Genomic DNA, 12,633 nt, shown 5'->3' with positions numbered 1-12,633 from the left:
TAAGGGACTTGTACAAATCTGGGCTATGTCTGATTTGATTATCCCTGTGTCTACCTAATGTTTAATATAGCACTGGAAACTTCCTAGTGCCTTTCTCACTCCCTTCATAACCATTATGATCATCATTATTATTATATTTCAATGTATTTTTAATAGTACAGCAGTCCCTCCATTTGTGTTCAGAATGAGGACCTGTGTTCTGAGCTAGTGCTTCGGAATTAGTAATACTTGATATTTCTCAATTTGGCTGATTCAGGTAAATATCCATCTGCTGTACACTCATCACGTTGGCCGACCTGATGGAGAATTCAAACAACATCACAGAGTTTGTCTTCGGGGGTCTGCTCTCAAACCAAGATGGGAAGGTAACTTGCTTCGTGCAGTTCTTACTCTGTTATTTAGCCATCCTATTGGGCAACCTTCTTATCCTCATCACCATCAGAAACAGCCATCTTATTCAGCAGCCTATGTACGTTTTCCTCAGTTCCTTGTCCACCATGGACCTCTACCTTACCTCCACAGTAGCTCCTAAGATGATCGCGGGCCTATTGATGGAAAGAAAAACTAACTCCTTCACCTCCTGTATGGTCCAACTCTTTGGCACCCACTTCTTCAGCGATGTCAAGATATTCATCCTAGTGGCCATGGCTTACGATCGCTATGTCGGCAACTGAAAGTCTTTCCACTACCTGATGGTAATTAACCGGTAGACCTGCCACATGTTGGTCTTGGCCTCTTTTGTAGGGGCCTTTGGGTATTCGATCGTACAGATTTTCACCATAGTACAGCTACCTTTCTGTGGCCCCAATCAGATTGACCACTACTTCCATGACGTACTTCCTCTGCTGAAGTTCGTCTGTACCGAGACCTATTTTATCAACATCTCAATCACTGCCAGCACTGGTGTTCTGTCACAACTAACTTTTTTTGCCTTGATCGTTTCCTATCTCATCATTTTATCCGTCCTGAGAAAACATTCCACAGAGGGTTGGCACAAAGTTCTCTCTACCTGTGCTTCGCCCATCACCGCGGTACTCATGCTTTTCTTGCCCCTCATCTTGACGTATGTTCCCGTGGCCGATTCCGTCAGCGACGATAAAGTGTTGGCCTTCTTTTACACCATCATCGCCCCTATGTTCAACCCCTTCATCTACACGGTGAGATACAACGACATGAAAAATGCCATGAGAAAGGTATGGTGTAGGACAGTGTTATAGGAAAGAAAATAAATGCAAAAAATTGACTTCCATTTCTTATGTTTTCTGTACACTTTAGCATAGCATTGTGCATTAGCTCTCCTCTCCTCCTCCTTCTCCCCTCCGTGTCGCTGCCCCGCTTTGCCCTACTCCCTTCCCCTCCCCACAGCACTTGTTATATATTTGTACACATTTATTACTCCGTTTATTTCATTTGTACATATTAACGATATTTATTTCATTAATGATGTGTATATAGCTATAATTCCATTACTTCTGATGGTATTGACACCTATCTACTTTAGGTGGCGGGCGGACATCCAGATGGAGATGTCCTGAAGGCAGGAGGAGATGCGAGCCTGGAAGGAGGGGGAGAAAGCAGGGGCAGAGATGTAGATTTCGGTGTCATCGGAGCAGAGATGATAGTTGAAGCCGTGGGAGCGAATGAGGTCACCAAGGGAGTGAGTATAGATCGAGAACAGAAGGGGACTAAGAACTGAACCTTGGGGAACCTCCACAGTAAAGGGATGGGAGAGGGAGGAGAAGCCTGCAAAAGAGACTGAGAATGAACGACTGGAGAGATAAGAGGAGAACCAGGAGAGGATGGAGTCTGTGAAGCCAAGATTCGATAGCGTGTTGAGGTGAAGGGGGTGGTCCACAGTGTCGAAGGAGGCTGAGAGGTCGAGGAGGATTCGGATAGAGTATGAGCCGTTGGACTTGGCAAGCAGGAGGTCATTGGTGACCTTTGAGAGGGCAGTTTCCGTGGAATGTAGGGGACGGAAGCCAGACTGGAGGGGGTCGAGGAGAGAGTTGGTGTTGAGAAATTCGAGGCAGCGCGTGTAGACGACTCATTCAAGGAGTTTGGAAAGGAATGGTAGGAGGGAGATGGGGCGATAACTATAAGGTGAAGTGGGGTAAAGAGAGGGCTTTTTAGGATGGGAGAGACATGAGCATGTTTGAAGTCAGAGGGAAAGGAACCAGTGGAGACTGAGGGGTTGAAGATGGAAGTTGAGGGGAGAAGGGACGGAGCGAGAGGTTTCATGAGATGAGAGGGAACGGGGTCAAAAGCACAGGTGGCCGGAGTAGCACTTGAGAGGAGGGAGGAGAGCTCCTCTGAGAATACTGCTGTGAGGGATGGGAGAGTAGCAGAGAGTGTTGAGAGCCGGAGGGCTGGAGAAGGTGTGGGGAGTGACTTTGGGAAGGTCAAACCTGATGGATTTAATTTTAGTAATGAAATAGGAGGCCAGATCGTTGGGGGTATGGGAAGGAGGAGGGGGAGGAACCGGGGGCCTGAGAAGGGAGTTGAATATATGGAAGTGCTGATGGGGATGATGGGCATGGGTGTCAATAAGGGAGGAGAAATAGCTTTGTCTGACAGAGGAGAAAGCTGAGTTAAGGCAGGAAAGGATAAACTTGAAATGAACGAGGTTGGCATGGTGTTTAGACTTTCGCCAGCAGCGTTCGGCAGCTCGAGAATAAGAGCGAAGGAGGCGGGCAGTGGCAGTGATTCAGGGCTGTGGGTTAGTGGTACGAGAGCGGCGAAGGGAAAGGGGAGCGAGTGAGCCTAGCTGTGTAGAAAGGGTAGAGTTGGGAGGAGTAATCTAATCATCAAGATTGGGTAGAGAGGAGAGGGAGGCGAGATGGTGTGTGAGGCGTTCAGAAAGATGGATGGGGTCAAGAGAGCAGAGATCTCTGTGAGGGAGTAATATGGATTTATAGGGGAAAGGAGTTTGAGTGAGGAGGCAGGTGAGAAGATTCTGATCAGCGAGAGGGTTTTCAGAGTTGGTGAGGGTGGACAAAGTGCAGCGGTAGGAGATGATGAAGTAGAGGGTATGACCAAGTTGCTGAGTGGGCGATGTGGGGTGGAGCAAGAGGTTGGCTGCGTCAAGGAGAGATAGAAGGCAGGTGGCAGAGGAGTCACCAGGTATACCCACATGGATGTTGAAGTCTCCGAGGATCAGAGTGGGCATGGAAAAGGAGAGAAGGAAGGTGAGGAAGGGGTCAGAATCGTTAAAGAAGTTGGAGGTGGGGCCGGGGGGGAAGTAGATGACGGCTACAAGAATCTGGAGGGGGTGGTAGAGGGGAATAATGTGGGCTTCAAAGGAAGGGAAGGAAAGGGAAGGGGTAGGAGGGATAGTGCAAAAGCGACATTGGGAGGCGAGAAGGAAACCGACACCTCCTACTTTTCCGGTGAGTCTGGGGGAGTGGGAGAAGAAGAGGCCTCCAATGGAGAGAGCAGCAGAAGAGACCGTGTCGTCCGGAGACAGCCATGTTTCAGTTAGGGCGAGGAGGAGCAGAAAGCTGGGAAGGAATAGGTTCAGGATGAAAGGGATCTTACTTATTACGGAGAGGGGGTTCCAGAGGCCACACTAGGCAGTAGCTGTTGAGGGAGGGGAAGGAGGGGGAAGGGTGCGAGGGGTGCAGTTTGGGAGTCAACATGGAAGTATAGCAGACGTCCATATGGGAAAAATGGAAGAGGAAAACGTACATGGGTTGCTTGAAGAGGGTGCCGCAGTTGACGGTAATGAGGATGAGGAAATATCCCAAGAGGATCACAAATGAGGTAACTGAGGAACAGAAAACTTAGGTGACTTGCCCAAGATTACATAGCTGACAAGTGGTGGAGCTGGTATTAGAATCCACTCCCAGGCCCATTCTCTATCGAGTAGTATCAGAGGTATCAGAGCCATACAAAATCAGAATAATAATAATAATAATTGCTGTATTTGTATGTGTAGTAGCAGAACCAAACAAAATAACAATAATTATTATTATTATTGTATTGTATGTGTAGTATCAGAACCAAACAAAATTACAATAATTACTATTATTGTTGCATTTGTTAAGTACTAAGTATATGTCTGTGCCTTTTGGGGGTTGGATCTAGGCTTTTTTTTTTGTCAATACAGAAACTTTGTCTCATGCACTTAATTTCCATTTTAGTTAAAGGCCACCTGTGCTTCAGACCCCATTCTCTCTCATGTCCTGAAATATCTTGCTCCGTCCCTTCTCCCCTCAATAAATTCCATCTTCAACCGCTCACTCTCCACTGGTTCCTTCCCCTCTGCCTTCAAACATGCCCATGTTTGACTCCTGCACGCTCAGGCCTCCTGTTTCTTAACGGTAGTAATATAGATTTACAAGGGGGAGGAGTGTGAGTGAGGAGGCAGGCCAGAAGTTTATGAGCATAGAGAGGGATTTCAGAGTTAGTGAGGATGGAGATAGTGCAGCTATTGGAGATGATGAGGTCGAGGGTGTGACCAAGTTGGTGAGTGGACGAGGTGGGGTGGTGCAGTTGGTTGGCGGCGTCAGGGAGAGATAGTAGGCGGGCGGCAGAGGAGTCATCAGGGATATTCATGTGGATGTTGAAGTCTCCGAGGATCAGTGTGGGCATAGAAAAGGAGGGAAGGAAGGTGAGAAAGAGGTCAAAATCGTTAAATATCTCGGAGGTGGGGCCGGGGGGGCGGTGAAGAATGGCACATTCACTGCCAATAGAAAGTTTACCTTCGAAGTCCCGGGATCAGATCACGTGTGTCATTCCGGAGTTGACCTGATGCCATCATCACCAAATATTGCTAAAGATAGAGTTATGAATAAACACGTGTGGGCACGAAGGCTAACGGCTACAAGAATCTGGAAGGGGTGGTAGAGGCGAATAATATGGGCTTCAAAGGAGGGGAAGGGAAGGGAAGGGGAAGGAGGGATGGTGCGAAAGCGACATTGGGGTGAGAGAAGGAAGCCGACATCCTCTTTTCCGATGAGTCTGTAGGAGTGGGAGAAGAAGAGGCCTCCGCTGAAGAGGGCATCAGAAGGGACTTTGTCATCCGGAGTGTGCCATGTTTCGTTTAGGGCGAGGAGGAGGAGAGAGATGGAAAGCAATAGGTCAAAGGGAGCTTACCTATAATGGAGTGGGAGTTCCAAATGCCACACTTGGCAGCAGCTGTGGAGGGAGGGGAGAGAGGGGGAAGGGTGCGAGAAGTGGATTTGTTTGGATTAGAATGGGTTGGCAGAGGCCTGGGTGGGGAGAGACAGAATAGGGGTGGAGATGAGAAAATAGAACTAGGATGGGGTGGGGACGCTGGGAGAGTGAGTGTTGGAATGGAGGGGTTGAGGGTTTGCGCTGGTACAGAGGGATTCTGGGGAGGGGGTGAGGGGAAGGGAGGGGAAAGAGCTGGGTGGGAGAAGGGAAGGGGAAGGTGAGGAATGGGAAGATCATTTGGGAGCAGGGCAATTGATAGTTCATGATGAGTGCAGCAAGGTAAATGACAGCACAGCGGGTAGTTAGCATTTAATATGCCGTAGCAATAATTTAGTAACAATAATAAAGTAAGCAGATGATGACATCACAGAGAAAAGTTAACAATTATTATGCGATGGCAATCTAATAAGCAGATGATGATGTAACAGAGGTGTTAACAATTAACATGCGTTGTCAATACAATAAACAATCAATCAATCAATCAATCAATCGTATTTATTGAGCACTTACTGTGTGCACAGCACTGTACTAAGCGCTTGGGAAGTACAAGCTGGCAACATATAGAGACAGTCCCTACCCAACAGTGGGCTCACAGTCTAGAAGGGGAAGACAGAGAACAAAACCAAACATACTAACAAAATAAAATAAATAGAATAGATATGTACAAGTAAAATAAATAAATAAATAAATAAATAAATAGAGTAATAAATATGTACAAACATATATACAGGTGCTGTGGGGAAGGGAAGGAGGTAAGATGCGGGGGTTGGAGAGGGGGACGAGAGGGAGAGGAAGGAAGGGGCTCAGTCTGGGAAGGCCTCCTGGAGGAGATGAGCTCTCAGTAGGGCCTTGAAGGGAGGAAGAGAGCTAGCTTGGCGGATGGGCAGAGGGAGGGCATTCCAGGCCCAGGGGAGGATGTGGGCCAGGGGTCGATGGCGGGACAGGAGGGCTGAGTAGGTGGGAATGAGGTTGTCGTTAATGTAACTTGGTGATAAAAAGGGCCTTTTTCCCGGGGTGGGGTGAGGGGGGGAGAGCCAGTCAGGACTGGACAGGGAAGGGGGGTTGGGGGGCACTATAAGGAAGGTCGTTTAAGTGGTGGGGTGGAAGCAGGGGGCGTCTATGGCGGCGCTCTGAGGAGAGGATCCTTCCTGGAGCAGCGGGGGCCACGCGATGTGATGGCGGGCGGGTCTCTAGGGAACGGAGTCCCGGGCATCTATGGCGGGCCTCTCTGGTGCTCTGAGGAGAGGATCCTTCCGGGAGCAGCGAGGTCCATGTGATGTGATGGCGGGCGGGAATTTTGGGAACGGAGACCTGGGCGTCTATGGGGGCGCTCTGAGGAGGGAATCCTTCCTGGAGCAGAGGGGGCCACGCGGTGTGATGGCGGGCGGGCGGGCCTCTCGGGAACGGAGTCCCGGGCGACTATGGCGGCGTGCTCTGAGGAGAGGATCCTTCCGGGTAGCAGCAAGGCCGCGCTGTGTGATGGCGGGCGGGACTCTCGGGAACGGAGTCCCGGGCGTCTGTGGCGGCGCTCTGAGAGGATCCTTCCGGAAGCAGAGGGGGCCGCGCGGTGTGATGGCGAGCGGGCAGGCCTCTCGGGACCGGAGTCCCGGGCGTCTATGGCGGCGCTCTGAGGAGAAGATCCTTCCGGGAGCAGCGGGGGCCACGCGGTGTGATGGCGGGCGGGCGGGCCTCTCGGGAACGGAGTCCCGGGCGTCTATGGCGGCGCGCTCTGAGGAGAGGATCCTTCGGGGAGCAGTGGGGGCCACGAGGTGTGATGGCGGGCGGGCCTCTCGGGAACGGAGTCCCGGGCAGGTGATGACATCGCAGAGAGCCAATAACAATTAACATGCGATGGCAATAAAATAAGCAGATGATGACGTCACAGAGAGAGTTAACAATCAACGTTCAGAAACGGCCATAAAATAGGCAGATGATGCCCAAAGCAGAAGGATGAATTGTCCATGGGTAAATCAAATCATATCAAAAAGGCTAATGGCAAGGAGAGTCCAGGGGCTCTTGGCAAAATGTCTCTGAGTTGGTGGAGGATCGAGTCCTGTAGATTGTATTTCTGGAGTAGGGCGGAACTGTTTGTCATGAGAGAGGAGACGCCTGGGAAGGATTAAACAGCCAAATAGCATGGGTGGGCTGACTAGGTGCGAATGGTGTTGTTGTTAAAGTAAGTCGGTAATAATAAGGGCCTTTTTCACCGGAGAGGAGAGCGGGGGAAAATCAATCATGTCCGTTCCCGGAAGGAGGGAGTGAGTTGGCTCCTCAAAGAAGGTCGCTTATAGGGTTGGGGGGATGGAAGCAGGGGGACACAATGTTCTACGATCAAGCAGGGGGACACAATGTTTCTCGATCAGGCAGGGGAACACAATGTCCCACGATCCCAGTTGGCTACTTGGACAGAGTGGAGGTGACTTTTAGGGGTGAATCTAGTGGTGTTGGGAGGGTTCAGGCCCAGCCCAGGGGCCTCGGTGTCCTTCGGCGGAGTTGCAGATGTTGCACGCGAGGATCCTGGCCGCGTGGCATGGGCGCCCGATAGCAGGCTGCTCGGGGATGGAGGACGGACTGAGGGACGGAGGGAGGGAGAATCCCTGGCCCTCGAGGCGGCGTCCGGAAGAGAAAGATCCTCCAGGGAGCAGCGGGGCCTCGCGGTGGCCTCTCAGGATCGGGATCCCGGGCACCTACGGCGGCACTCCCGGCAGCGCTCTGTGGAGAGGATCCTACTGGGAGCAGCAGGGCCACGCAGTGTGATGGCAGGCGGGCCTTTCATAATGACTTTCATTATCGGGATCCAGGGTTCCTATGGCGGCGTCCAGAGGAGAGACCCATGAGCCGTTGCTCCATTCTCCCAGCCTTCCCTTCCTTCGCGACAGAGCCTAATTGGCTGCGTCAGTGAATGTGCTCGACTACAGAGGAACCCTACGAATAGGACGGAGACTCATAATTTTTTGCTCTTCTGGGAGCGTCTTCGGGAGGACATGGGCATCTGCGTGTCACAGCTCAGAGTTGGCACATTCAAATCCAAGAATGAGTTATAATCCAGCCCGGATACGATGACCAAACACACTGTGCGGAGCCGCTCAGTGTCATATAACTTAGTTCTGGGGTAAACTTTCCTGTGAAAATTTTAGATTAAAGGAGCCTGAGTTTGAACGAGGTTGAAGTCTCCCTGTTGTCTATAAGAAAGCTCACAGGGAGTGTTAACAGGGATTTAGCACATATCATAATGACTTTCAGTATAAATAGGAAATCGCCCTGAACATCCACCTCACGAGCTTTCTGCTGTCTGCAAAATGGCCGCCCCGCATCATACAAGGATCACACTACAACTCCAAGAACTCTTTGTGCTCCCTCTCCTGGGAACAGGGCCAGAGGTGGCCGCGAAACCTGCCGCGGGGCATGCCGGGAGATATAGTTCGGTACGCCGAGATGACCATTATCTAGAACGAGCATCAAACCTCAACTCCCAGAAGTCTTTGTGCCCACAGCTGTACTCTGTCGGTTGTCGACAGCTGTCAGTACTCTCCCTGACCACTCAACAATGCCAGGCATGTCGGCGGGCCCCCCTCTGGGGCATGACCGGAGTGGCAGTTCAGTAGGCCTAGGGGAAGCGTAGGGGAACGCTGTCCAGAGCGAAAGTCAGACTAGAAATCCCAGAAGTTTTTGTCGCAAGACCTCCGCGCCATTCTCCCTCCATGCCTCCCTTCGCGACATGGTCTAATTGGTTATTTCGGTGACTGGGCGCGACTCCAAAGGAACCCTGCCGATAGAGCGGGGACTGAAGAGGGTTCGTTCTTGTGTGAGCGACTTCTGAAGAGACAAGGGACGCTGCATGTTACAGCTCGGAGAGGGCTTGTTCAAATGCAAAGGTGTGCTATAACCCGGCCTGGGTATGATACCCGAACACAGTTTGTGGAGCCACGCAGTGCCTTATAACTTGATTGTGTGGTAAACTCTCCCGGGAGGGAATGGTATTAAAGGAGCCTGATTTTGGGTGCGGTTGGGACTCCGTGTTCCCTATGTGGCATTTTACGGAGAAAGGTAATAGGTACTCCCCTCTCCTACCCTTCCTTTCCACACTCCTAGAGCGAATCGTCTACACTAGTTGCCTTAAATTCCTCAACTCCAACTCTCTCCTGGACCCCCTCCAATCTGGCTTCCATCCCCTCCACTCCACCGAAACTGCCCTAGGACACCGAGGCCTGTGGCTGGGCCCCCACCCCGCTATCATCACTAGACTCACCCCTTGAATCCATTTCCACTCTGTCCAAGAAGCCAACTGAGATCGTGGGACATTGTGTTCCCCTGCTTGATCGTGTAACATTGTGCCCCCTGCTTGATCACAGGACATTGTGAACCCCTGCTTCCACCCCACCCCACTCGCACCCCACCTCGTAAGCGACCTTCTTTGAAGAGCCTCCCCCAAACCCCCTTCCCGGTCCCGACCTGACTGATTCCCTCCCGGTCGCCTCCCCGGGAAAAAGGCCCTTGTTATCACCGAGTTACTTTAACAACAACCCCATTGTCAAGTAGTCAGCCTACCCATAATATTTGGCTGTTCACTCCTCTATCCAGGCATCTCCTTTCCTATAACCCCCTTAACAGTTCCTCTCTACTCCAGATCTACCATCCATAGGACTCCATCCTCCACCACCTCAGAGACATTTTTGCCAAGAGCCCCTGGACTCTCCTTGCCATTAACTTTTTGATTTGATTTGACTGACCCATTGACAATTCATCCTCCTGCTTTGGGCATCATCTGCCTATTTTATGGCCGCTTCTAGACGTTAATTGTTAACTCTATCTGTGACGTAATCACCTTCTTATTTAATTATTGCCATCGAATGTTAATTGTTAACGGCTCTCTGAAATCCAGCAGCATCCAAAAAGTTCCTCAGCCCCCAAGCTGACATGGTGTCGTGGATGCCAAGAGTGAGAAGGATGGTGGTGTTGGCCAAGGCCAGCTGGGCGAGGATCAAGTCCAAAGGGATCATCTTGTGGTTGGTGAAGACCACGTGAACATAAACCAGGAGGAGGATTACATTCCTCCAGATGCCAATAATGATCTCTAGTAGAATCAGGATCTCATAGGATATCTCTCTGGCATCCATTCTCTGGGACTCAGAACAGGAACCCTGAGAGATGGAGGAGATTAGAGATGTGTTGGCAACTCACACTTGGACACACGCACATACACACACATACACAGCAAGTTAGAAAGACAAGGTGCAAAATGTGCATCTATATCATTTGAAAAAGGTATCAAAATTAAAATGCACAAATCCTACCTTTTTCTAAAGGCATTTCCAAAATCCATTCTGTTGTCAAGCTAACAGGAAAAGGGATCCTACTCTGGACCTCTCTTCTCAAATGCAACAGGCAATTAATTTCCCTTCCTCCAAAGCCTCAGTGAATTCATATTTCCACTAAGAGGTCTTTTCTAAGCCCTCCTTTCCTCTTCTCCCACTCCCTTCTGCATCCTCCTGATCCCTGTATTCATCCCTCCTCCCAGCCCACAGAATTTACATACATATCTGTAATTCATTTATTGCTAGTAATGTCTGCCTCCCCCTCTAGACTGCAACTTCACTGTGGGCAGGGGTTGTGTCTGTTCATTGTTACATTATACTCTTACTAGTTCTTAGTTCAGTTCTCGGGCACACAGTTAGTGCTCAATAAATACCATAAAATGAATGAATGAATTGACTGAAACGCACTGTAGCGATGTCTTGAAAACAGGAAGAAATGCAAAACCAAGACATAGAGAGAGATCAGGACTGGAGATGTAGATATGGGTATCATCCGTATAAATGAGTTAGTTGAAGTCAGTGGAGCAAGTGAATTCTCCAAGGGAGTGGGTGTAGATGCAGATCAGAAGGGAACCCAAAACTAAACCTTGAGAGACCCCCCACAGTTAGGGGTTTGGAGGCAGAGGAGGAACCCGCCAAGAGACCAATAATGAACGGTCAGAGAGATAAGAAGAGAACCAGGGAAAGACAGCATCAGTGAAGCTGAGGTTGAATAATGTTTCCAGGAGAAGGGGGTGGTCGACTGTGTGAAAGGCATCTGAGTCATCGACGAGGATTAGAATGGAACAGAGGCCGGGATTTGGCATGAAGGGGATAATTGTTGACCTTTAAGGGGGATGTTTCTGTGGAGTTAAGGGGATGGAAGCCAGACTGGAGTCAAAGAGAAAATTGGAGGAGATGAATTAGAGACAGCAGGTGTAGACGCCTCACTCAAGGAGTTTGGAGAGAAATGGTGGGAGGGAGATTGGGCGAAAACTGAAAGGAGCCGTGGGGACCAGGGAGAGTTTATTTAGAATAGTGGAGACATGGGCACCCTCACCAACTCTAAAATCCTTCTCTCTCATCATAACCTTCTCACTTGCCTCCTCTCTCACACTCCTCCCCCTGTAAATCTATATTATTCCCCCACAGAGACCACCGCTGTCTTGATCCCATCCATCTCTCTCACCGCATCACACCCCACATCGCTTCCCTATGCTCTTTACCCACTCTTGATGACCAGATTACTGCTCTCAACTCCACCCTCTCTACTCAACTCAACTCAACTCACTCTCTCCTCTTTCCCTTCGCACCACTGACCCACTGCCTTGGATCACTGTCACTGTCTGCCTCCTTTGCTCTTATGCTCGAGGTGCTGAACGCTGCCGGCGAAAGTAAACACCAAGGCAACCATGTTCACTTTAAATGTATCTTTTCCTGCCATAGCTCTGCCCTCTTCTCTGCCAGGCAAAATTATTTTTCCTCCCTTATTGACACCCATGCCCATCACCCCCTCCAGCAGCTCCGGACATTTAAGTCCCACCTGAGGACCCATATTCCTCCTCCTCTTCCTCCTCCATCCTTCACCTCCACTTATCTGGCCACCTAGTTCATTAGGAAAATTAAATCAGGTCTGAGCCCTCCAAAGTCACCCCTCCCTACTCTTCATCCCCCCCTTTCTCAAGCCTCTCCTCTACTTTCCCATCTTTCCTAGCAGTATCTTCAGATGAGATCGCCTCCCTCCTCTCAAGTGCCATCTCACCCACCTATGCTTCGGACGCCATTCCCTCTCATCTTACAAACACCCTAGACCCTTCCCTACTCCCCTCCTTAACTTCCGTCTTCAACAGGTCACTCTCCACTGGGTCCTTCCACTCTACCTTCAAACATGCCCACGTCTCCCCCATCCTAAAAAACCCTCTCTTGACCTCACTTCCCCTTCTAGTTATCGCACTATCTTCCTCCTACCGTTCCTTTCCAAACTCCTAGAACGAGCCATCTACACTCGCTGCCTCTAAATCCTCAACTCCACCTCTCTCCTAGAATTCCTCCAATCTGGCTTCCATCCCGTACACTCCACCGAAATTACCTCCTTAAAGGTCAATAATGACCTCTTTCTTTCCAAATCCAATGGCTCGTACTGTCCCCTAATCCTCCTTAACCT

General features: G+C 50.2%; 1 pseudogene; it reads left to right on the top strand.

Annotated features, from left to right (window-relative positions):
• Positions 1–299: 299 nt before the first annotated feature.
• LOC119924136 lies at positions 300–1,217 on the top strand (annotated as a pseudogene).
• The last annotated feature ends 11,416 nt before the right edge of the window (positions 1,218–12,633 follow it).

Source organism: Tachyglossus aculeatus, unplaced genomic scaffold, assembly GCF_015852505.1.
Source record: "Tachyglossus aculeatus isolate mTacAcu1 unplaced genomic scaffold, mTacAcu1.pri scaffold_82_arrow_ctg1, whole genome shotgun sequence".
Lineage (NCBI taxonomy): Eukaryota > Metazoa > Chordata > Mammalia > Monotremata > Tachyglossidae > Tachyglossus > Tachyglossus aculeatus.
Note: the sequence above shows the minus strand (reverse complement) of the source record. Positions and strands in the feature narration are given on the sequence as shown.